The sequence below is a fragment of the Tenrec ecaudatus genome, chromosome 16 (assembly GCF_050624435.1).
Source record: "Tenrec ecaudatus isolate mTenEca1 chromosome 16, mTenEca1.hap1, whole genome shotgun sequence".
NCBI lineage: Eukaryota > Metazoa > Chordata > Mammalia > Afrosoricida > Tenrecidae > Tenrec > Tenrec ecaudatus.
In genome coordinates this window covers 74,997,706-75,024,291 of record NC_134545.1, presented here as the reverse complement: position 1 = coordinate 75,024,291, position 26,586 = coordinate 74,997,706, and the positions used below count along the sequence as shown (strand labels likewise).

The 26,586-nt window shown below is 41.0% G+C and overlaps 1 pseudogene; it reads right to left on the bottom strand.

Annotated features, from left to right (window-relative positions):
- LOC142428633 (lanosterol 14-alpha demethylase pseudogene) overlaps positions 1-25,404 on the bottom strand; it is a 60,786-nt pseudogene extending 35,382 nt beyond the window's left edge.
- Positions 25,405-26,586: the final 1,182 nt, after the last annotated feature.

Here is a 26,586-nt window from a genome sequence, read left to right as displayed (position 1 = left end):
CTAGTTACATAATCTGGTGTCCATTTGGGGCTTGAGAGAATTAAGAGTGAAGGGGTGGAGTCTAATCTGTCAATTGGGTCATAGCCAATGAGGTCACTGTGTGGGCATGGCTTTCTCTTGAGGATTCTTCGAACTCCTGCATTTCCTCCTTAGTGGAGGGAGACACTCTCTCTCAACTGACTTCCTGAAAGATGCTCTATTGACTAAACACATGGCACTAGCTGATAGAGTCAGTGCCCTGGGAGCTGGAGGAGCCATGTGGAGACCCCTGCCAGCGTTGAGATGCTTCTACCACCACTGGATCAACAAGACTTAGAACCCACTGGCCTGTGATCTTCCTGCATTCGGTTTCAATGTATGTTTTGTGAAACTAAAGAGGACTTTATAGATTGGCATCAGACATATGGGCTAATATCAGACTTAACGAACTTGATCTGGACTGGACTGGGATGTCTTCTCAATATTCGATTGTTCTTGTATATAAAGCTCTTTCTTATACATATATGAGTGTCTATATATTTTGTTTCCCTAGTCTACCCAGACTAACACAGTGTGAGAGGGAAGAAATGAACCCTGACAACACCCCTAAAAAACTGACTTGTGATTTTAAGGAGCTGAAAGTTAAGAAAATGTAACTTCAGATTACTATGCAAATGGATCATATAATAATCAAGAAGGATGTTTAAAAGTCTGCTCCTGACTCACACTGAACCCCTTGAGAGCTGAGTGATAGGCTTCAACCACTTCAGCCGAAGCCCAGCTAACCCAGCAATTACTGTGTGCCTCTAAGTGCCATGAGTCATGCTGGCTCATGGAGGGTGAAGAGTCTGCAGTAATAACCTGTGTTTTTAGGACACTTTAAATTCTTTCAAGCAGTTTACTTTTTTACCTTCTCTGCTGCATTTCTTCTCAGGTTGGAAGGGTAGATTATTTAGGGGCATCCGAAAAACAAAGAAATTCAGAACCAATGTGGCATGAGGGGAGGAGGGGAATATTGCTAGCTAATTGGTTCCGACTTGAAGTGACCCTATAGGACAGAAAACTGTCTTATAGGATTTCCAAGGATGTAATCTTTACAAAAGTAGACTGACTGTCACATCTTTCTCCTGCACAGTAGCTAGTAGGTTGGAAACACTGGTCTTCCAGTTAACAACTGAGTGCTTAAACACTGTACCACTAGGGCTCCTTTTCATGTGAAATTACTGGAATTATGGCAGAGTCTAACTCTCAAGTGAACTTCTCTTGCCTTAACTTGTTGCACAATTCTTGAACAAAACCCGTCATTTGTCACCTCTTCTGAGAAGACTTCACCCAAGAATTTATCATTCTCTTCTTCTGTGGGCTCTCAAAACATTGTGATACAATACCAAATCTCTCTTGTAGATCTTCTGGAATAGTTCTTTTTGGAGGAATCTCCAGCTGAACTTCTTATCATATGCCAAGTATTGGCTAACTATACCTCATACCTACATTAGGCCCACTGCTCGGGTTTGTATGACTTATGAACTGCGTGTGTATTGTGTGTGTTAATATGTAATATGTACTTGGGATCTTCCTTTGCTGATAAAGCACAACTCAAGGTGAGAAGAAACGGCACAAAAATCTAATAGTTGGAATTTGGAATATATGATGTGTGGATCTAAAAAAATGGAAGTTATCACAAATTAGATGTAATCCATATCTTAGGTATGTAATTGTAATGGACTGGTATTGGCTATTTCGAATCAGAAAATCATATGGTTTACTGCACTAGGAATTACAAAATCAAGAGGGATGGCATGGCATTCAAAGTTGTAAAGAACATTCCAAGATCTACATACAGGACAGTCTGTGAAAGGATTATATCTATACACCTTCTAGGAAATTCAATCTATAAAATTATTACTCAAATTTATGCACCAAACACTAAAGCTAGTGGTAAAGAATTGAATAATTCTATCAATGTCTTCAATCTGAAGTTGATCAAGCATGACAAACAAGATGCATCGATGATTATTGGAGAAGATCAGAGTGCAAAATTTGGAAAGAAAAAGGGAGGAATGGTAGTTGTAAAATATATTCTTGGTGATAGAAACAAAGCTGGGAGTCACATAATAGAATTTTCCAGGAACAACAACGTGTTCATAACAAACACTTGTTTTCAATAACAAAAATGGCAACAATACACATGAACTTCTCCAAATGAAATACACAGAAATTAAAATAATTACATCAGAGATGATGTAGCTCAGTATCAGCAGCTAAAACCAGGCCAGAGGCTGACTGTGGAACAGATCATCAATTTCTCATGTAAATTCAAGTTGAAGCTGAAGAAAATTAAAACAAGTCCATAATATCCACGTAAGGTAGTTCGTTTATTGTGACAACCTGGCCAATACACACGGGGTTAGTTGAAAGGTAGAGGGATAAATGGCTCAGTGAGCCTCACCTTTCTAGTTCTCAGGTCTCTTGCTTTTTGATGGTCGGACCAGGGTGCAGCTGCCTTAGAAAGTTCCCTTCTTCCGCTGGCAAGGCTCACTTCCTGCTAGACATCCCTGAGGAGAAGCCACATGGACCTACCTCAATGCAGTCCTGCGTGCTCGAGCACCTGTGTGGAGAATCCTGCCAGCACTGAGATGTTTACACATTCGCTGACATGGCTTTCCTCCTGCAGTCAGGATAATTACATGTGTTTTGTGAGATGGAGGAAAACTGAGGATTGGTGTCAGACATATGGGTTAATAGGTTAATGTTGGACTTGTGGGTTTGGGCAGCATTGGGTTGGGATGTTTTCTTGATGTACACCTAAACTTTATATAAAATGCTCTCTTATACATGAGTTTCTGTGGATTTTTTTCTCTAAGATACCTAAACTAACACACCACTATACAGTATTTAGTGTATCCCACCTGAATTTCAATAACATCTCAAGAACAGATTTGATACATCAAAGACTAATGACAGAACACTTGATGAGCTGTGTAATGATGCCAAGGGCACTATTCAAGAAGAAAGCAAAAGGTCATTAAAAAGACATGAAAGAAAGAAAAGGTCAAAGTAGATGTCAGAAAAGACTCTGAAATTTGTTCTTAATCATAGAGTAACTAAGGCAAATGGAAGAAATGGTGAAGTCAAAAGAGCTGAACAGAAATTTTCAAAGGGTATGTGCATATATGTATAGGTTTAGTATTAAGGTAGCAGATGGACATTGGGCCTCCACTCAAGTACTCCCTCAATGCAAGAATACTTTGTTCTATTAAACTGGAATTCCATGATGCTCACCTTCCTGCCACAATTGCTGAAGACAAAGTGGGTGTATAAGCAAATGTGGTGAAAAAGCTGATGGAGCCTGGCTATCAAAAGATATAGCATCTGGGGGCTTAAAGGTAAACAAGTGGCCATCTAGCTCAGAAGCAACAAAGCCCACATGGAAGAAGCACACCCGTCTGTGTGACCACAGGTGCAGAAGGGATCAGGTATCAGGCATCATCAGAACAAAAAAATCATATCATTGTAAATGAGGGGGAGTGCGGAGTAGAGACCCAAAGCCCATCTTTAGGCAATTGGACATCCCTTTACAGAAGGGTCGTGGGGAAGAGATGAGCCAGTCAGGGTACAGTGTAGCAATGAAATATACAACTTTCCTCTAGTTCCTAAATGCTTCCTCCCCCACACCATTATCATGATCCCAATTCTACCTTACAAATTGGGCTAGACCAGAGAATGTACACTGATACAGATAGGAACTGGAAACACAGGGAATCCAGGATAGATGATCCCTTCTGGACCAGTGGTGTGAGTGGTGATACTGGGAGGGTGGAGTGAGGGTGAGGTGGAAAGGGGGAACTGATTACAAGGATCTACATACAACTTCCTCCCTGGGGGATGGACAACAGAAAAGTGGGTGAAGGGAGATGTCGGACAGGGCAAGATATGACAAAATAATATGACAGGGCAATAATATGACAGGGCAAGATATGACAAAATTTATAAATTATCAAAGGTTCATAAGGGAGGGGGTAGTGGGAAGGGAGTAGGGAAATGAGGAGCTGATGCCAGGGGTTTACGTGGAGAGCAAATGTTTTGAGAATGATGAGGGCAATGAATGTACATATGTGCTTAACACAATTGATCTATGTGTGGATTGTGATAAGAGTTGTACGTGCCCCTAATAAAATGATTTTTTAAAGAAAATGATGGTGGCAACATATGTACAAATATGATTGACAAAACGGATGTATGTATGGATTGTGATAAGAGCTGTACGAGCCCCCAATAAAATGATTAAAAACAAAAAAAATTTCAAAGGGCAACTAGAGAAGCCAAAGCCAAATATTATAATGAAATATGAACATCCCTAGAGTTTGAAAACCTAAAAGAAAGACCACGTTCATCTTATCTTTAACTTAAAGAACTCAAGAAATAAAATTACTCCATGACTTGTAATATTGAAACAAAAGAAGATAGAAAAACTATCCAGAAGCACTGAACCAAAAAGAACTAGTCAATATTCCAACATGTAAAGAGGTAGCATATGAATAAGAATGATCCTGAAGGAAGAAGTTCAAACAGCAGTGAAAACGTTAGCCAAAAACAAGGCTTCAGGAATGGATGGAATACCAATTGAAATGTTTCAATGAGCCGATTTGCTCATCTATGCCAGGAAATTTAGAAGGCGGCTACTTGGTCAACTGACTGGAAAAGATTCATACTTGTACTCATTTCAAAGAAAGGTGACCAACAGAATGCTCAAATTACAAAACCAAATCATTGCTATCACATGCAAGTAAAATTGTGCTGCAGCTCGTCCAAAAGCAATTAAAACAGTACATTGACAAGTCACTGCCAGAGGTGCAGGTTGAATTTGGAAGAAGATATGAAACAAGGATATTATTTCTGAAAGCAGAAAATATTAGAAAGATATTTACTGGTGTTTTATCGACTATGCCAAGACATTCAATTATGCTGTTAAATGTTTCTCAGTGCCATTGAGTTAGTTCCGACCCATAATGACCTGATGCAAAACAGAAAAAATGCTAGCCAGTCGTCTAGCATTTTCACAATTGATCCTGTGTTTGAGCCCATTGTTTTAATCCATTTCAGTGAGAGTTTTCCCCTTTTTTGCTGCCCCTCCACTTTACCAAGCATGATGGTCTTCTCCAGAGACTGGTCTCTCCTGACAACAGGTCCAAAATGTGTGTAATCAAGCCTTGCCGTCCTTGTCTCTAAGGAACTCTCTGGTACTTCTAAGACACAGCCGATTGTTCTTTAGCAGTCCGTAGTACTTTCAACATTCTTGCCCAGCACCACAATTCAAATGCATTGATTCTCCTGTGGTCTTTCTTATTCATTAAATGTGTATTATAAAAGGCTCTGGATAGACTTGAGAAGAATGGGATTTCCAGAAGACTTCATTGTGCTCATGTGGAACTCCTGTGTAAATCAACAGACAGTTGTGCGAACAGAGTGGTCACCTCTCGCCACACTTATTAAACTTGTCTGCTGAGCAAACCATCAGAGAAACTGGATTATATGTGGGGAAAATGAGGCATCAGGATTGGAGGAAGGCTTCTTAACAATCTGCAATATGCATACGACACAACTTGTTTGCTGACAATGATGATTTGAAACATTTGCTGAAGATCAAGGATTAGAACTTTCAGTATGGATTATACCGCAATGTAAAGAAGACCAAAATTCTCACACCTAGACCAGTAGGTATTGTCATGGTAAATAGAGAAAAGGTTAGAATTGTAACGGATTTTTGCCTTGCTTGGATCCACAGTCAATACTCATGGACGCAGAAGTTGAGAGATCAAAAACTGCATTTCAATAGGTAAATCTGCTGCATAAGTCTTTTTTACAGTGTTGAAAAATAATATTTGTGTGTGTGCTACAGTAAGAAGGACGATTTTTTCTCCTTCCAGTCATGAAAACCTTACCGATCACAATAAGGCATTGTCTGTTAAAAAAAAAGTGCCAGCAAGTATGAAGGTGACATAGAACTGGGCAAGTTCTAGTCTGTCCTACAAAATGCCACCATGACTTTGAATTGACAGTGGCTCCCTGTCTACCTGAGAGCCTTCGTGGCACAATGGGTATGCTCTTGGTGGCTAACAGAATGACGGTTCATTTGCACCAGCTACTCCATGAGTTTGGAGAACCCAAACCAAACTTACCGGCATCGAGTAAATTCCACCTCATAGCAACCTTATGGCTACTGAGGCTGTGAACCTTTACAGGAACAGAAAATCTTAACTTTCTCCCAAGGATCAGCTGATTTGGGACCATCATCTTTGTGGTTTACAGTGCAATGAATAACCAACAGCGCCACCAGGGTTTTCTCCCATGGGAGTAAGGACCTGACCAAACATTCCCATAAAGATTACAACGTGGAAACGCTGTGGATTAGCACTTCTCTGCATACATGGGGCCACTCTGAATCAGAACCAACTCAACAGCAACTAATAGCATCAGCATCTAGCTAGCTAGTTACACTGCAATAAAATGTGCTGCTCTTAAGGGTGGGGGTGGGGAGATGATTCCATAAGTTTTGAAGTAGAACTTCACTCCCTAGAGTTTGTAATGATTTTGCTCTCACAGAAGTACATCACCAGGGCTTTCTTCCATGGAGCAACTGAGTGTATTCAACTGCCAAACTTTCAGTTATTAGTTGTGAGTATACACCGTTTGCATCACCCAGGGACTTGATCTGAGGAATACAGTTCAATTAATTCTGATAAAAACATACAGCTTGTAATACACACTTCTATCAAGATAGAGAAGTTTACCAACACTCCAGCAAGCCAACAAAAGACAACCAATATTCACTTCCCAGACCATCGTTGATGAGCTTTGCTGCTATCGCACTTCATTTAAATTAAATTGCATACTATTTACTTGTTGGTGACTTGCCTTTTTCGCTCAGATTCATCCAATGAAGAGCTGGCTATAATTGGTTCATAAGAGCCAAAGGCCAATGTTTCGGTAATGTTGAGAGGCATGGGTCTCCACTCTGCACTTTCCCTTTCATTCACTATGGTAAGATTTTTTTGTTCTGATGATGCCTTATACCTGTTCCCTTCGACACCTTTGATCACACAGGCTGGTGTGCATCTTCTATGTGGGCTTTGTTGCTTCTGAGCTAGATGGCCGCTTGTTCACCTTCAAGCCTTTAAGACCCCAGACGCTATCTCTTTTGATAGCCGGGCACCATCAGCTTTCTTCACCACATTTGCTTATGTACCCGTTTGTCCTCAGTGATCTTATCATGGAGGTGTGCACCCAATTTTATGATTTTTTTGTTCTTTGATGCCTGATAACTGATCTCCTCGGAACCACGTGATCACACAGGCTGGTGTGTTCTTCCATGAGGGCTTTGTTGCTTCTGAGCTAGATGGGTACTTGTTTATCTTGAAGCCTTTAAGACCCCAGAAGTTATATCTTTTGATAGGTAGGCACCATCAGCTTTTTTCACCACATTGCTTATTCACCCACTTTGTCTTCAGCAGTTGTGTCAGGAGGGTGAGCATCATAGAATGTCAATATAATAGAAGAAAGTATTCATGCATTGAGGGAGTGCTTGAGTAGAGGCCTAATAACCTTCTGCCACCTTAATACTAAATCTATAAATACAGGCACATAGATCTATTTCCCCATCCTCATACATACATATGCATATGTACATGTCTTTGTCTAGACCTCTATAAATGCCCTTTGCCTCCCTGCTCTTTCCTCTATTTCCCTTGACTTCCCTCCTGTCTCACTATCATGCTCCATCCCCACCTGGATTTCAGCAATACCTCTTTGTTACATTACCCTTGATCATTTTTAAAGAGCAAAGAGTATGCATTTCTTAGATCATAAAATATACGAGGGGGTACCACCAAAAAAAAACAGAATTGTGCTAGGCAAAGCAGAGCTTTCGTAGTATGCATTTTTCCCACTAGGTGAGCATCATGCAACTCACTGTGAGTTAGTGCACCCAGTGGCATTGTCCAGGAAGGCTCTCTTTGGTCACAGTGAATTTTTTCGTAAAAGCAGTTTCGCTTGAACCTTGTTTTTTCTGATGGCTGATTTAAGAGAACAATGTAAGGCTTTGAAATTTTGTTTTCTGCTTGGGAAAAATGCCACAAAAGCTGTTGTGATGTTGAACACAGCACTATAGGAAAAACTCAAGTGTATGAGTGGTATTCTCATTTCAAAAATTGTGAAATGTCAATTGATGACAAGCTTCGTTCTGGATGTCCATCCACTTCCCAAAGTGACGAAAATGTATACTTGCTTTGCATGTGGAGTTCATTCCACCAGAGCAGACTGTTCATGAAGCTTTCTATTTAAAGCAGTGGTTCGCAACCTTCCTGATGCCACGACCCTTTCATACAGTTCCTCATGTTGTGGTGACCCCAACCATAAAACTATTTTTGCTGCTACTTCATAATGTAATTTTTTTAAAACATTTTATTGGGCGCTCATACAACTCTTATCACAATCCATACATATACATATATCAATTGTATAAAGCACATCTGTACATTCTTTGCCCTAATCATTTTCTTTTTTTTTCCCTTTTCTTTTTTTACATTTTATTAGGGGCTCATACAACTCTTATCACAATCCATACATATACATATATCAATTGTATAAAGCACAGCCGCACATTCCCTGCCCCAATCATTCTCAAAGCATTTGCTCTCCACTTAAGCCCTTTGCATCAGGTCCTCTTTTTTTTTCCCCTCCCTCCCCGCTCCCCCCTCCCTCATGTGCTCTTGGTAATTTATACATTGTTATTTTGTCATATCTTGCCCTATCCAGAGTCTCCCTTCCCGCGCTTCTCTGCCGTCCATCTCCCAGGGAGGAGGTCACTTGTGGATCCTTGTAATCAGTTCCCCCTTTCCAACCCACTCACCCTCCACTCTCCCAGCATCGCCCCTCACACCCTTGGTCCTGAAGGTATCATCCACCCTGGATTCCCTGTGCCTCCAGCCCCCATATGCACCAGTGTACAACCTCTGCCCTATCCAATCCTGCAAGGTAGAATTCGGATCATGGTAGTTGGGGGAGGAAGCATCCAGGATCTGGGGTAAAGCTTTGTTCTTCATCAGTACTACCTTGCACCCTGACTGACCCATCTCCTCTCCTAAACCCCTCTATGAGGGGATCTCCAGTGGCCAACACTTGAGCCTTGGGTCGCCACTCTGCTCATCCCCCTTCATTCAATATGGTATATATACATACATATACATACACATACACACATATATATCTTTTTTTTTTTGCATGATGCCTTATACCTGGTCCCTTTGACACCTCATGATTGCACAGGCTGGTGTGCTTCTTCCATGTGGGCTTTTTTGCTTCTGAGCTAGATGGCCGCTTGTTCACCTTCAAGCCTTTAAGACCCCAGACACTATCTCTTTTGATAGCCGGGCACCATCAGCTTTCTTCGTCGCATTTGCTTATGCACCCATTTGTCTTCAGCGATCCTATCATGGAGGTGTGCAGCCAATTATATGATTTTTTGTTCTTTGATGCCTGATAACTGATCCCTTCGGGACCACTCGATCACACAGGCTGGTGTGTTCTTCCATGTGTGCTTTGTTGCTTCTGAGCTAGATGGCCGCTTGTTTATCTTCAAGCCTTTAAGGCCCCAGTCACTATCTCTTTTGATAGCCGGGCACCATCAGCTTTCTTCACCACATTTACTTGTTCCCCCGCTTTGGCTTCAGTAGTTGTGTCGGGAGAGTGAGCATCATAGAGTCATAATGTAATTTTGCTACTGTTATGAATCTGGCAACCCTTGTGAAAGGGTCGTTTGACCCACAAAGGGGTCGCAACCCACCAGTTGAGAATCATTGATTTAGAGGTTCTCAAAAGATTGCATAACTGCACAACAAAAAATGGATTGATTTGTGGCAGATGGGGGAGTGGTTTTGTCACAACAATACACCTGCTCACACAGCCATCTCAGTGCATCAGTTTTTGGCAAAGAGCAGCATGGCTTTCTTGCCCCGTGCACCTTAGCCACCTGACCTCCCTGAGCGGCTTCTTTTTGTTTCTACGAATGAAGAAAGACATGAAAGGACAGTGATGTGATGACATAGAAGAGGTGAAGAGAAAAACGAGGGAGGTGCTGTCAGTCATCCAAACAAACGAGTTTGAAAAATGTTTCCAAGAACAGAATCTCAGATTTGACAAATGTATGGAATGTAATGGAGAGTATTTTGAAGGCAATGAGGTTGTTTTCTAAAAAGAATTTACAGAGCTTTGAAAAAGAATTACATTTGGGGGGGTACCCTTCATATATATTTAAAGATAAGACTCAGAAAGGCCTCTGTTTGGTTCATTGAGGAAGACTGCTGCTTTCTGGTTAAGTTCCACATCCCTGTGCAGTGGTTTGGAAAGTGTCCCCAGGAAAACAACTGAATGTGGAGCTCATATGTCTCCCAATTATGAAGTGTCATATCACTTCAGTTAAAAACAACTTATTCATTTTACTTTTGCAGAGTTTTTTGTTTTTTTAATTAATCATTTTATTGGGGGCTCATACAACTCTTATCACAATCCATACAGGGAACCATTGTGTCAAGCCCATTTGTACATTTGTTGTCATCATCATTCTCAAAACATTTTCTTTCTACATGAGCCCTTCGTATCAGCTCTTTATTTTCCTCCTCCCTCCCCAATTCTCCCTCCTTCATGAACCCTTGATAATTTATAGATTATTATTATGTCTTACACTGACCGATGTCTCCCTTCACCCACTTTTCTGTTGTCTGGTCCCCCAGAGAGGGGGTTATATGTAGATCCCTGTGATCAGTTCCCCCTTTCTCCCCTACCTTCCCCTTGCCCTCCTGGTAAGGCTAATCTCAATATTGGTCTGGAGGGGTTTAATCAGTCTTGGATTCCCTGTGTTTTTCCAGCTCTTGTCTGTACCCGTGTACTTGGTTTAGTCTAGTCAGATTTGTAAGCTAGAATTAGGGTCATGATAGTGTGGGGGAGGAAGCATTAAAGAACCAGAACAAAATTGTATGGTTCATTGTGCTATACTACAACCTGACTGGCTCATCTCCTCCCCACATCCCTTCTGTAAGGGGATGTCCAGTTGCTTATAGATGAGCTTTGGGTATCCACTCCACACTCTTCCTCATTCACAATGATATGATTTTTTGTTCTAGGTCCTTGATGCCTGATACCTGATCCTATCGACACATTGTGATCACACAGGCTGGTGTGCTTTTTCCATGTGGGCTTTGTTGCTTCTCAGCTAGAATGGGTATTTGTTTATCTTCAAACCTTTAAGATCACAGATGCTATGTATTTTGATAGCCAGGCTCTATCAGCTTTCTTCACCACATTTGATTATGCACCTGCTTTGTCTTCAGTGACCGTCTCAAGAAAGTGAGCATAATGGAATGCCAGTCTAATAGAACAAAGCATTCTTGCGTTGAGGGAGTACTTGAGTAGAGGCCCAATGTCTGTCTGCTACCTTAATACTAAACCTATAAATATATATACATAGATCTATTTCCCCATCATCATATATAAATATATTTACATATGGTACTTTTTTGTATTTCGACCTCTATAAATGCCCTTTGTCTCCTAGTTCTTTCCTCTATTTCCTTTTACTTTCCTCTTGTTGCACTATCATGTTCAGCCTTCATTTGGGTTTCAGTAATTCCTCTCAGTTACATTGCGCTTGATCAAGTCCTACCAGACCTCCTAAACCATCGATTTTAAATCACTTATTGTTCCCTTGTCCCTGGATTTTGTTAATACCCACTTCCTTTCCCCCCCCTCCCCGGAGTCCACCCCCCCAGAACTGTTGGACCCATTGTTTTCTCCTCCAGCTGTTTATCCTGCCTATCTTATCTAGATAGACATGCAGAGATAATAATTTGCATAACAACAAAACAGAGCAAAACAAAGCAACACAAGAAAACAAAACAAAAACAAAAAAAAGAAAGGCCTACAGATAGTTCAAGGTCTACTTCTACAGATTTATACCTCTTCTTATGATAAGAGGGTAAACACAATACCTGTTACTCTATCATGACTAGAACAGAAAATTGATATCTTCTAAATTTTAGGATTCTGCTCAAGATATTAGTCATCTCCATTCTCCTGGTAAAACTCAGGTTCCCAAACTCTACATTATGTGTAACACATCATACTTTTGTTTAAGTACATCTATACTTTCTGCCCCAGGTTATGAACTCCTTCGGCAAGGGGATGTGAATTAGCCATGTATATAACATAACAGGCCTTCAATTAAAAGTATTGTGATGATTTTGAAAATAAATTGGACAAATGCTTTCCACTTAAACTATGGAATGTCTGTTTATATGATTAGTGCAATATACTAATTATGTAAACTCTTTGAACCAGCTGAGAAAAATGACGGGGGTGGTGTGGGGAGAAAATCAAGCACTGATAGCAAATTTAGGACAGCAGGATTTACACAAGGAGACATGTCACTTTTGATCTAAGGAAATAATACTCCAAGTGACAGGAAACTCACCCTACTCTAGAAATGAATTAGGGAAACTTTGGTTTGCTTCTGGTACTGAATGGTTGAAGCGCTGCCATTGAGTCGATGCCCACTCATAATGACCCTATAAGACAGGGTAGAACTGCCCTGTGGGTTTCCTAAACTGTAAATCTTTATGAGAGTAAAAATTTCCATCATTCTTCTGAGCAGCAACTGATGGTTTTGAACTAACTGCTGACCTTGGGGTGAGCACCCCAACACATAACCACTACATCACCAGAGCACCTTGAATGGCTGAAGGGGAAGGAAGTTTCACTTTGCTAAAATAAAGTTGCCTATCTTTCAAAGTTTCTCAGAATCAAATCCGCAAATGTATTAACACTACTTATTAGAGATTTAAAAATTGGTAGAACAATTTCAGATAGGGGTTCACAACTAAAAATGCTTGATTCTGCCCAATTCGTAATACTTTGTCTGGAATTCCTGGGTGGCACAAACTATTCATGAGTTCAATGCCAATTGAATGGCTGGTCTGGTGTCCATTCAGAGGTACCTCAAAAGAAAGAACTAGTGTTCTAATTCTGAAAACCAGCCATGAAAGGTCTAGGGGGCACAGTTCTATTCTCACACATATCAGGTCACCATGATTCAAAATTGCCTCAGTGGCAACTGGTGATGGTGGTAATATCTTGTCTGACACTTAGCAGTTGCTTAGAAGATTATGGGAAAATTGAATGAAAAAACAAATGGAGAAAGGACTAAAGCATACCTTCTGGGGATGTGAGATTTTCTCAAGGTGTGAAATTAACCAACAATTATCTCTTCCATTTAAGTGGTTGCTTCAGAATTCACAAAGTGTTTTGCATTCAGTGTCTCATCTCAGCTCCTTCCCCGATCAGAACATTGCCAAATGGCTTGCCTTGAAACAAGGGAGGCAACCTTTACTAAACTACTCTGTCCAATTCATAGCTGGAAAAAAGTATCGAAGGGTCCTATAGGAGAGCAATTAAAAAAGTGGTTAAACAGACCTGAAGAGAGGTTTACAGAATAGGAACTGCTTCCGCTAGAACAGACGGTGACTGGCAATTTTCAAGCAAGTGAAAGAATATCATGCAAATGGCAGAAGTCAGCCATGTGTCAGTTCCACCAGGGATAGTAATAGAGAAAGCTAGAATTAGAGAGAGAGAGATTTGGTTAAAATGATGGAACAACCAGGAGAAAGTATGGCTTGGAACAGATAAGAACAACCAGACATAGAGCTGTCTCAAGAGGCCTGTGTTTCCATGACACTCACGCAAGGTGGATTCATTAAGGTTTGTTTTCCCAAGTCAGATTCGTGTCTCAGGTTTGACATGGCCCAATGTGAAGCCTCCACGTAATGAAAGGCACTGTAAGAGCCTGACACATCCGAGAGAGAAATTGCCCTGAAATGAAGTTGGATTTTTCTTTTTGGGATACCATATCCTAACGACCATTAAGAGAGACTTGTATTCTGAATTCTATCTAATCATCAATAAATTTATTTAGATTTCAGTGAATTTCCATCAAAGAATTCATGATCACCAGCCTTGTTATTCAATAGCTGTCTATGTTTTTGTTATGCTCTAAAAATAATAGTTATCTACTTTTGTCAAAATATATTTTGCTGAACATCTCTACAATAGATGCTAAATGCAGACTTGACGGAGGCCACACTAACAAAACACTATGATCTGTTGTTGCAAAGAGAAACTCAAATTTCAATCAATTAAATCGTTTGAAAGTTTTTTTTAAAAAAAGCATAATTATGGGACGAGAAGGACTAAAAGCTAATTTTACTAGCTCTTATGAAATCCAAAAATTTGGGCTAATGTAAAAAAAACTGAAAGTAACTTAAAGTTTAAAAAAGCAAAAACAAAAACTGGGTAAAATAGAATCTAGTAAGTTCAAATATATAGAGTGTTTTGAAAATTAAGTATATTACATAAAATTAACTAAGGGATGAATAGTCAGAAGCCCTTTCTAGCATTCCAGGCTGCCTGGAATGTTCCTAAGAACAGTAACGATACTGGCTACCATACATTTGTTAGTTTGGGGCTGTTATTTTACATTAGTTCAAAACCACCAGCATCTCTGTGAGTGAAAAATGGGACTTTATACTCTTGTAAACAGTTACATGCTTGGAACCCCAAGTGGAAGTTCTCCCCTGTCTTATAGAGTCACTGTGAGTCAATGTCAACTCTATGGCAGTGAGACAGCTTTGAGTAGTACTGTGGTGGCTTGCAGGCAGCAAGGATGCTGGAAGCCATACTGGCAGTCTTCCGTGGTGGTCTGGTATCACTGGGGCTTCCAGATGAAGCTCGACTTAGGAAGGAAAACCTGACAATCTTCTGAAAATGAGTCAATGAAAACCTTCTGGATCACAAGAAAATATTTTTCCGCTCAATTTTGGGGGCACATGATTGAGAGGTAGGAATTTCTAGAAGAGGGCATCATGCTGGTGAAAGCAAAGGGAGACTTCCAGAGAAGAACTGGCACAGAAGCGCAACAATGAATTAAAATATGCTGGCAATTGTGAAAATTATGCAGGACCGGGCCATGTTTCACTCTGTTTTACGGAAGTTTGCCAGGAATTAGAGTTGTCTCGTACTGGCCAACCAAAATAACAGCAATGCTAGAGACAGCCAGATCCTTACATAGTAAAAATGTACTTAGGAACCCGAGAACATTCCAACTCGGCTGAACGTTCTGGTGCAGATGGTTTGGAGATTTAGAAGTAGGGTAGTGGACTACACACCGGGCTGCTAACCACAAGGTCACCAGCCACTTTGTAAAGGTGTAAAGTCTTAGAAACCCAAAAGGCAGTTCTACCCTGTCCTACAGGGTTGTTAAATTGACATCTACTCAATGTCTATGAGAAAAATCAGTTGGAGGTTAGTATTGGCAATCCTGGATTATGCATCAAAGACATTGCAAGACAAGCTGCCTTCGTTGAGTGAGTAGCGTCGTTAAGCAAGGCTGCATGGAATGTTTCAGAGTGAGTACCGACATCCGTGTATTGATGGTGAAAGGCTAGCATGGTTTGCTGAGAAGGATGCTGAGCTTCTGTCTTTGCACGGTGGAAAGACTGCTGTGATCACTTAGTGATATACACGCATGCCATGGCTACTGAGCGGATTAATTGAGGAAAACGTCTACGCGTTTCCTGGGTCCTTCGAGTGCCAAAATTCTAAGAGTCTCTGGACCCTGAGAATATGTATTTTTCTGAAGATATCATTTGTTTCTCTATTCTTAAGATGAGTTAATATATTTTGTTGACAGTATCATAGCTATGCAATTAGTTTGGTCTTGAGGATCTTAACTCATTGAAATGCTGTTCAGTAAGAAAGATGTAGAGAAAGAAAAATAATTTCAAAAAGACTAATCTGTTTTGCAAGATTGTCTGAAAATCACCTGGGGTTCCCTTTCCTCTGAGCTTAGTATACAGCTAGCGTTTTCTTCAGGAAGGGGCCCAGGTAGAGAAAAGAGAATTCTGTTGCCTGGTGGCCACGCATTTCTCCTCTGAGCCATTGAAAGAGACCTAGTCCGACACACCCGCATCGGGAGTCATCTTTTTGTAAGCAAATCCGACCCAAACCCACTGCCACAGAGTCCATTCTGATCCCCAGAGACCCTCCCTCCAGGACTTTCTAGAAGTGCTCCTCTGGGTTTCCAAGGCTTTATGGAGTTAGACTTTATGGAGTTAGACTGCCACATCTTTCATTATCTACATCTATGCAAAGCAAATTGTATTTCACTGAATTGAAACCCATCTTAAAAACACGTTTCGCTCTCCTTGGAAAGCCCACAGATGATTTCTCATGAGCACCAACAATGACAGGTTTTCAATGGTGAGACTGTTCCGAACCTAGTACCTCATGTAACCTGTGTTTCCCAGGCCACTCCAGCTGAATGTCCAAACCAGAACACACGATAAGGGAAACAAAATCCTGTTTCAATGGCTCACCTGTGTAGTAGACTTTAGCCCTGCCCCACCTGTCCCCTTAGCTCCAAAATAATTACATGGAGTGTCCGGGTGTGGTGGCTTCCTTTCCTGCTTCTCTGTGTCATCTTGCTGCTTCTTTTACTGTGCCACCCAAAACTCAAGCTCAGCCTGTTCCTGGCTCTGCTGGTCCTTGGTCTGACCACCTTACCACCTTCTGAACTGGGAAAGAGTCTCTTCATTAGCCCGATCTGAAACCGAGTGACTACATGAGTGAGCTTCCATGAAAGAATTGTTTGATGCTTTTTTTAAAACAATATCTGTCTCTCCTCCACCCGGTGCTGACACAAGTACCTAAGATGAGCAGGGAGGCAAGGCAGATCCGAATTCAACCCCGGGCAAAACCCTCGCTGTCATTTCAGACTGAACCTTTTCCCAGGACTACATTTGTACTTTCCAATTCTCTCATCCCTTCCTTTAAGTTCTTTCCTAAAGAAGTAGGAAGGGACACAAAACAATGTATCAAAATATCCGCAGGAAGGAAAATATTCACGTGGTAACGTTATAAACCTACGGTTGTGAATCTCCCAGTCTGTGTATGAGAAAACTTAGGATGAAGGGATGCTAGGCGACCCTCTGAGAAACCCATGGTTAATACATGGCTAAGCTAAGTTCAGGCTCATGTCTGAATGTCTAGGAATGATACTGTTCAAGCTTCTTTACAAATTTTTAAAAATATGGATAATTAGATCAGGGTATACTAGGAGATTTGAGGTCTCTTCAAGATCAATGAGCTCTACTGGCCTTTATCATCGGGAAATTTAGCACCATGTTAAAATACATACATAATATCCCCCTTCTCTGAAATCAAAATGATAAGTACAAAATAATCCAACTCAAACAAGGACAAGAAATAATAATTTGCTGGATTGGCTCAATGGTCCATTCAACTACACAGCATCTCTAGCAACATGTTTGTAATATGAGTTGCTCATGATTATAATCTTAACAGGAAACAGCATTTCCAAGCCATTAAGGGTCTCTTAATTTGGGCTCTTTTAGTCATGCATATATCAAGGTATTTTTAATCTTATAATATTGCTTGTGGTTTACTATCCACTAAAGGAAGTAGTGTTTCCTCTTCTGTTGTCCTCAGCATGACTGCCTTGAACTGTTAAGGGAGTCTGCTGCTTCTTCGATCCCACGGCTTGGTGAAACAGTCTCTGTTGAGCCATAGCATTCTCTTTCCAGGCATGGTCTTGCACAAACATCCTTTTCTGAAAAGTTACTTAAGGAAAATGATGCTTCCAAGAGGACTAGGCGGTCCCTTCATTTCCAGATCAATTGGGAACAGATGTCACTGAAAGGTGCAGGGCCAAAGGAAACGTGAGGAGATTGATAAGCTGTAGCCAGGTAAAAAGGATCTCTGGTGCCATTGTGGGTTACAAGTTGGGCCGCTCGCCACAAGGTCAGCAGTTCAAACCCTCCAGTCACTTCACAGGAGAAACATGAGGCTTCCTGCTCCCATAAAGATATACAACCACAGAAACCCACAGAAGCAGTTCTACTCTGTCACTGTAGATCAGAATTGACTGGGTGCAGTGGGTTGGCTTTGTCTGTTTGTTTTGTTTTTTCACAGAGGTCAGGCAAGAAGATCCATGATCCACATTGGTTTTATCAAAAGCTAGATTTCACAGCAAGGACATCAGTCTAAAATGTTAAAGAAAACCCTTCATATATTTTTATTATGAGCGCTTGTCAATGCTTATTCACTTTTGGCTGTTGCAAAAAGCAAAAGTCTCCAGTAATCCAATCACAGAAGCAATCTTTAGAGAAACTTTTGTAGGAAAATGCAAATAGAAAACAATATTTGGTCAGTAGATTTTTAAGTTATCAGTCATGGGCAGGCGGCTGGTTTTCCAGAACAAGACTTATTTCTATTAAAATTTACCAGAAAATTACTCAGGTATTTTATTTTTAATATGAATTTATTCCCAGAAGAAGGTGAAAATTATATTATTTAGAAAAAGTCTGTCTCACTCCATGGTTGAGGCAACTTGTCTTACATTACAGTCAGAGTGCTCAAGAGTGATAACCAGAGAATTCACTTGAGAGAGTGAGGAACTGGAAACAGAAAAAGGACCCAGAGAAAGAAGAAAGACAGTTCTCATCTTGAAAATGTAAGGTCAGGGGGTCGTAGGTAATGAGCTCCTTCCCTGAACACAAAACAGAGAGAGGGTTTCTTGATTGTTGCTCCTCTAAGGACAACGTTGGTGAAATCGGGTCGGAACACATTTAGTAAGACGATAGCAAACAGTAGGTCCTTAAAATGGCAACAACTCCTCTTTAGAATAAGCAGAATAGTCAAGGTCCCTCATCCTGAGACATCAACACTATGAATCCCATGTTTGCAACTGCTGCCACCAGCACCTATGGACTTTAGCTGCTTCTCATGCTACACTGCCTGCCAGATTCCTGAAAACTTCTCACAAGATCTGACAGGGAGCTAGTGAAGGCTGAAGGCTGAGAACAGAACCAAGGGCACTGTAGGAACAGGAGACTTATGAGGGGGAAGATGGAGATAGATGGGGAATGAGCTAGCAAGCCAACCAAGAAGGAGTGGCTCTGAAGGGAAAGGAAAGCAAGGTTAAGTGAGGCAATCATTAAGAGGAGAGAGTCAACAATTAATTCCAATGCCAATGGTCAAATAATATGATGCCTGAGAATTAACATTTGTATTTAGTGTCACGGGAGACTTACCACACTAAATGAAGACTAACAGATTCTGTGAACCTGTTTATCCCTTGGGTATTGCTTCTTAATGCAGTTGAATTACTAATTAGTGACAATTTGGATACTGACTGAGTATCTCTTATGTGAGTCACATAGCATGCTAAGTACAGGAGTTTCAAAGACGAAGAGGACATGGCTTCGATCTTCAGATGCTACCTGATTGCACTGCAGAGTGCTGCCAAAGCCACAGTGGGCATGTCGGCAGCAGGAGAAAGAAGGCATGTGGTGCAGAGTCCGATTAGCTGGTGTTTTCGAACTGCAGACCTTGCAAGTGGCAGCCCAACGTGTAAGGACTAGGCCAGCAGGTTTCTTAAAGATGGCACAGCACTAGTTAATGCTTTCTTCTATTACACATCAGGTTTGCACTAGTTCACTTGAACGACAAGACAGACATTGAGAAGAGAGAAGAGGCATTCTGGATGTGCATTGAGAGGTGCAAAAAACGGGATGTTCTTGGTTTCTCCATATTTGAGGTTAATTTTCAATAAATGATAATGCTTTTAAAATGATCCCCATTTACTCCTCTCAAGCATTCTCATTTCCAACTCTGCTGACGTGGCCATTTTGTGGGACCCTCGCTGTGTCTTCTCTTCTAAGATTCATTCCCTGCTTTACTTAACAAAGAGTACTGAGCTGGGAGGTGACGCTTGAAGGCTGACAGTGCAGTTCCAGGCGTTATGGCTCACCTGTGCCAGAGTGAATTGTGTCCTCCATGAAAGGCTGTTTGGGAATAGGATCTTTGTCGGTATTATTAATTCAGTGAACATTAAGTCATCGTGGGGTAGACTGGGTCCTAATTCTGTAAGATTGGTATCTCACAAAAGAGGAGGAGCTCTGCAGAGACGGGAATCTGGAAGAAGGGCACCAGGTGATGCTGACGCTGCCAAGCAAGGAACACTCAGAGCTGCCAGGCGTGGCAGGATAGGCATGAACTGGTCATCTCTCAGCATGACTCAACATGGTCAGAGCCCTGATCCAAGACTCTTCTTCCCCAGAAGTGTGAAACAAGAAAATTTGGTGACTTACAGTCACCCAATTTGTGGTGTTTTGTCATGAAAGCCCTAGGAAATTAAGTCTAGGGGGATGATTTGGATAGGGAATCTTTTCAGCATAATCCAGGATATCTCACTTGATAGACCTTAATTGACCCTTGCCTCCAGTGCTCAAGTGTCTTTTTTCTTGAAAGTGGATCTCTCCTGCTTGCGGGGCTTTGGACTCGTCCAGCCTGTTCTCAGCAGGACGAGAAGAGTCACCCAAATGCTCAGCAGTGACAGTGCAGCTTCACAGTAACGGTCTAGGAAATGGGCTTCCCGTCTCCTTCCCATGGACAGATCAACTTCCATGGACAGATGCCAGCCTGCACTCTGTTGGATGAGGATACACGCTTCCTTTATTTCTTTTCATTTGCTATTTTCCAGTTACCCAAACCTCAGTTTGGGGTTTGGACAGAAATGTATTTCCACTGCTAAATTATTTTGTCTTAGACAAAGCAAGCCATTTATCCCAGCCAAAATTGGGGAAAGAAACATTATGAGGGTGGAAATAAAAAGCGCAGTAGGTTCTGTTCTGGATTCTGCCAATCACCAGTTGAATCTTAGGAAAACCAGCTCCTCACTCTCAACATTCCTACTCTTTCTGAGCAATGAAGGAGAACGAGACCAAAGATTCTCCATGCTTTTATTTCTTATGTTCTAATGATTACCAGTTCAACTAACCTGACACCTACTGGGGAAGGAACCAAAAGTTGACCTGCTCTGAGTATTTACATAGCGATAGGACTCTTGTTGTTATAGGTAGTGTTTTCTACGTCTTTAAACTTTTCCAGCAGTATTGTTGAGAATACGTTTTCTGCTATGGCTCACAAGTGAAAATAATCATTGTACTGGTGGCTAAATCTATAATAATAATTCCAATGGCATGTACTTTATTGCTGCTGTAACCCTGAAATACACGGATATTTCGTTATAAAAGTAGACAAATGTAGTAGGATTTGGAGGAAAGGACTAAGAGAAAGAAGAGGTCAAACTTGAATAACCCAGATAGGAGATATCAAACACATCCATAAATGCTGGAGTTTGAATGAGTTACAAAGGAAGAAGAGAAATGTGACTGCTGAATATTCATCCTCTCTTCTCCAACTGTTTGGACATTGACTTTGCATCTCTCCCCAACATCCAGCTCACCCCCACACTTCTGTGCTTTTTTATCCAGATGTTGGGGCTGTAAGAAATCAGGGGGGTGGGAATTGGATGTACAAGAAAAACAACACTAGGAATGGAACCAAAAGAGTCAGAGGAACCACAAAGATAAACAATGACTCTCTTTCTGGAAGACTCTTCCGAAGAGTCTCTTTGGAGACTCTTGAAGTTGGTAAACCAAAAGCCTGAACTCACTGCCATCGAGTCGATGTGAGCTCATGTCCACTCATAACAACTCTACAGGCCAGGATAGAATGGTCCCAGGTGAGTTTCTGACACTGTGACTGTGTATGTGAGTAGAAAGCCCCCCTCCCAAGCTCTGAAAGCCCCTCAGCTCTCCCACTGAGTGCCTGGTGGTTTTGAAGTGCCAACCTTGAAGATCACAGCCCACAGGAGAAAATCCTATGGAACCAGCTCATTTCTACACGTGGGGAATATATTGACAAGGACAGAGATAGAAGTATTTTAAGAAGTTGGGGTATACATTACCCCCATGCAATGTGGGGAATAGCATCTTTGGCATTTCCTCATTAGACTACCTTTTATGGTTTTAAAATGAATTCTTTGTTTTTCATAGATGTTTACTTAAATTCAGCTCCATATGCAACCTGTAAAATGGGCAAATAAGAAGTACCTTGCTTGTATCCAGGCCATAGTTGTAGATTTTTTTTAGTTTTCAATTCTGAATACCATTGTCATGTTCTATAATTTACCCTTAAATACTTGGACAGAGGCCACCTAGTAATATAATGCCCTCCCTGGAGTAATTCATTACCCTAATGCAGGGGTATCAAACTGACAGCCACATGTGGCTCCCAAGGTAACTTTTTGTGGCCCACGATGCTCTGAAATAAAATGAAAATAGAAAAAAATCATTATGAAGGAAATAGCGCTTAGGGGAGATTGAGGCAATACCATACCCACAATTCCCTCATTACACTTTATTTCAGAGCAGTTTGATACCCTTGCCCTAATGGGAAACATTCACTCCACAGGTGGTAGCTGGCATTTGAAAGCCTGTGACTAAGAGGCCACACTCCAGAGAGGCCCCTAAAAATGCATCAATTACCTTTACCAACAGCAGAGAGTGAAAATAGTATGATGAATGGTAGCCATTTTTTCATAGTGAAATTAGTCACAAAAAATGTATTATAAAGATTCTTCTTGCTCTTATATAAGTAAACCCAAACTCATTACCCTGGAGTCAACTCCGACACCTAGTGACTTATCGTATGGTAGGGGTGGATATCTAGCAACTGCCGTAGTTTGTATCTTTAAGAATGTACCCCAAGCTTGATTACAGACAAAACAGCAAGCAATTCTTGTTGTTTGTACCCACCTGTAGAATTAGCTGAATTGAAGGGCCACCTTTTTCTCTTTTGTACCCGTCCTTTGAAGCATTGTCAAATGACCTAAAAGCATTGATCATTTGAGGGCCTACCTGCTACTAACATGTTTGGGAGAATCTGGTCTGAAACTTGTTTCTATCCTATTCTGGTAGAACGTTGTGTGCAAGAGGCATATAACTTTCCCTGGAGTCTAATCATCAGAGACTACTAATATTTACCAAAAGGGGCCTAATGGTTGTGCATGAATAAATTAGTTTAGGTTATTAGGAGGCCTGGTGACATGATGAGTTATGAATTGGGCTGCTAACCACAATGTCAGCGGTTCTAAACCACCAGCTGCACCCATCGAGAAAGATGAGACTTTCTACTCCTGTAAGGCATTACCATCTCAGAATCCCACAGGGGCAGTTGTACCCCGTCTATAGGGTTGCTGAGTTGGAACTGACTCAAGAGCAGTGAGTTTTCTTAGTTTTTTTAACGTCAGTAATAATGATAATTGAGTATCAAAGCCTTAAAGATTATCCAACTATGAGATTTATTTAACAATTGTGCTAAAGTATGCACAGTATTTGTCTCCTGTACCTGGAATCAGCTATGAGGCCACTGTCTTTCAAACTTCATTTAGGTGTTGATCTTTTCCCATCAATATTGGATAAAGCAACAAACACATTTTTTTCCAAAGCTAGAAATACCTGTTTTCAAAGGTACTATTAAAGAGTGGTGAGATAATTGATGTTAGCAATCACTGGCACTCAGCAACAATGAGGCCTGAGGAGAGTGAAGTAGATTTGGCCTCTCACCTCCCTGGCCAAGGAGGAGTCCCTCTGAATTATGCCACCTGAAAGGAGGTACTGTGTGTTGAATGAAGCTGCTCCACTCCTTCCTCCTTAAATGTCTGGATTGAAAGCCTTTTACAAGCACCTCCTGCTGCTCCTTCAATGAAGGGTCCTCTCGCCACTGGCGGGCATTCTGCCACTGTGGGAAAAAACAGCTGGAGACCAAGGAGTGGGATGGTAAATGCTCTTTGCGCACCTGGCACTGGCAGATGCACTGCTGGTGGTGTTTCCATGGAAATGTGCAGCGGTGTGGACAAGGAGTGCTGGCCTTAACCAGCACTGTTCCATAGGTCAAGCCATCTCTCTCTTTTAAAGAGAAGTGCCAAATTTCACCAAAACCAAGATTTTATTGAGCAACTCCTCTGTGCCAAGCGCATTAGCGTTACCACTACAAAAGTGACTAGGACAGGCCTACTCCTTGCCTCCATCACACTCTCAATCTAACTGGCGTGTATTCCGAGAAGACAGGCTAACTGGCAGTAAAAACAAGTGTCTTCAGCGATGCCTCAAAGTTTCTAAATGGGAAACCTAAAAGGTAAGTGAGCACACACACACAAACATACATGCACACGTGTTGGTGATGCTAGGTGCCATCCAGTTGGCTCTAACTCATAGCAACCTTATGTATATTTGAACAAAACTGTCTCCAGCCTTGTACCATCTCACAATTATTCCTGAGACTGACTTCATGGTTCCTGCCATTGTGTCAATCCATTTCCTTAAGGATCTCCCCGACGTCATAATTCATAGGCATCTTCAGTGTTCCTTGCTCTTTGTCCACATGAGGCAGATGAGGCCATTTAAAATATCCTGGTTTGGGTCAGGTGCACCTTAGTCCTCACAGTGTCAGAAATTTATAAATAAGTAAATGTCTATGTTGAAGTATATATTTACTTTATTTTTACTGAAAGAGATAAGTGATTAGGTGACATACAAAGATCACTACCTTAGAGCTAATGATTTCCAAACCTTACTTTGCATTAGTATCACCCAAGATTTTATTGAAAAGACAGAATCCATGGCCTGCCCTCAGACATTTGATAGATTTGGGGTGAGGGCCAGGAAACTGCTAATAAGCACTCCAGGTGATTTTGATGAATCCTATTCCATGCATAGTTTCCTAGAAGGCTAATTTATTTACCTATATAATCGAGTATAAGCCAACCTGACTATAAGCTGAGGCACCTAATTGTACCACAAAACTGGGAAAACTTATTGACTCGAGTATAAGCTTAGGGTGGGAAATGCAGCAGCTACTGGTAAATTTAAAAATAGATAGCAATAAAATTACACTAATTGAGACATCAGTAGGTTAAGTGATTTTAAAGATCTATTTCAAAGAAACACAGTAAACTAGCTCTAAGTGGAAAAGAGGGTCAACAAAAACAAGATGGTATCAACAATAACCCTGGAAGCACAAAAGCCTTAGCAGCAACCAAGCTAAAACACAAGAGTTAAAACCTTCACAACTGGATTCCTCCTCCTCATCTGTCTGTCCACACAGAGCTTCAGCTTCCGCTTCAGCTGGTGTGAGGTGATGAGCATAGACATTGTCATCCTCACTGAGTTCACAGTCATCACCATCACTGCTGTCGTTCGCATATAAAGCGCTCTCTTCACTGCCATCCATAGCATTACTGATGCCACATTTCCTGAAGGCATGTTGTGCCATGTCCTCTGGAATCTCTTCCCAGGCATCACCAACCCACTTTGCTATCAATTCTATGTTGGGCTTCATCAGATTTCCAGCTTTTGTCAGTCGGGCTTGACCAGATGACATCCATTCATGCCACATCTTTCGCCCACGGTCTTTGAAAGCTTATTTAAACACATATCTGAGGCCTGCAACAACAGATGTTAGCCCACCTGGAATAACAGCCAAAGTAACTGGAGAAGACTTTGCCAATTTTTTTATGTCATCAGATGTGTGGGCTCTAACATATCCCAGACTAGCAATGATGGTTTTTCTGTAAAGCTGCTCCTGTTTGTTGGTTCCAAATGTCTTCCAACCATTTTTTCATTCCATCTTCATCCATCCAGTCTTTAATATGTGTGTACACTGTAATTTGTGGTGCGAATTTGGCCTTTTTAGGCAAGGTCTTTCTTTTAAAAATAATGACAGGCTGCAGCTTTGTTCCATTAGCCAAACATGACAGAACGACTGTGAAATGTTTTGGGTTTGTTTTTGTTTTTTCATTTCTTGTAATTCTGAGTAAAATAGTTTGATTTTTTTCTCCCAAATTTGCCACAGTTCTGTTGTGTGGAAGATCAGAGGTCATAGGTGTTTCATCCATATTCCCAATATCTCCCAGGTCATAGTTATGGATCCCTCTTTGTTTTTGATGAATGAATGGAATGACATCACTTTCTCATCAAGATCTTTTGGCAACTTCTGTGAAATCTTTGTTCTTTGCTGCAAACATAGGACAAGCCTATTCATGCAGCAGGTATCACAACCTGCTGATGGGACAAAATTTCCAATGCCCAGTGCTTTTAATTTGTCATCATTAGGCATTTGAGGGACATATAAGCGAATTCCCATGCATGTTATGGAATTTTAACGACACTCCATAACCCATTTATACAATTCAGTCTCTAGAGCCACATATGAAGTTGTTAAATCATATCGAGCTTTTTTTTGCCTTTGGAATCTTCTCCAAGATACCTTTCATTTTCTGCCACTCCCTCACTTGTTTTTCATCAACAAAAAATTCCCTACTTGTAATACTGTTATTGCTTTCTTCTCCTCTTGACACAACCCTCAGTTTGAAACCAGCTTCGCATGACCTGCGTTTTTGTTTTGGTCCAGGATTAGAAGTATTGGAATCCATTACTAACAGGATTAAAAAAAAGAAGAAGAAAACTTTGAAAAAGAATGACATACCATAGTGATTAAATTCTCAAAATAAGCCGTAAGATCTACTCCAAAAATAAGCCCTAGTTATAGTTCTTTAAAGAGGTCAATTTACAGCAAAAA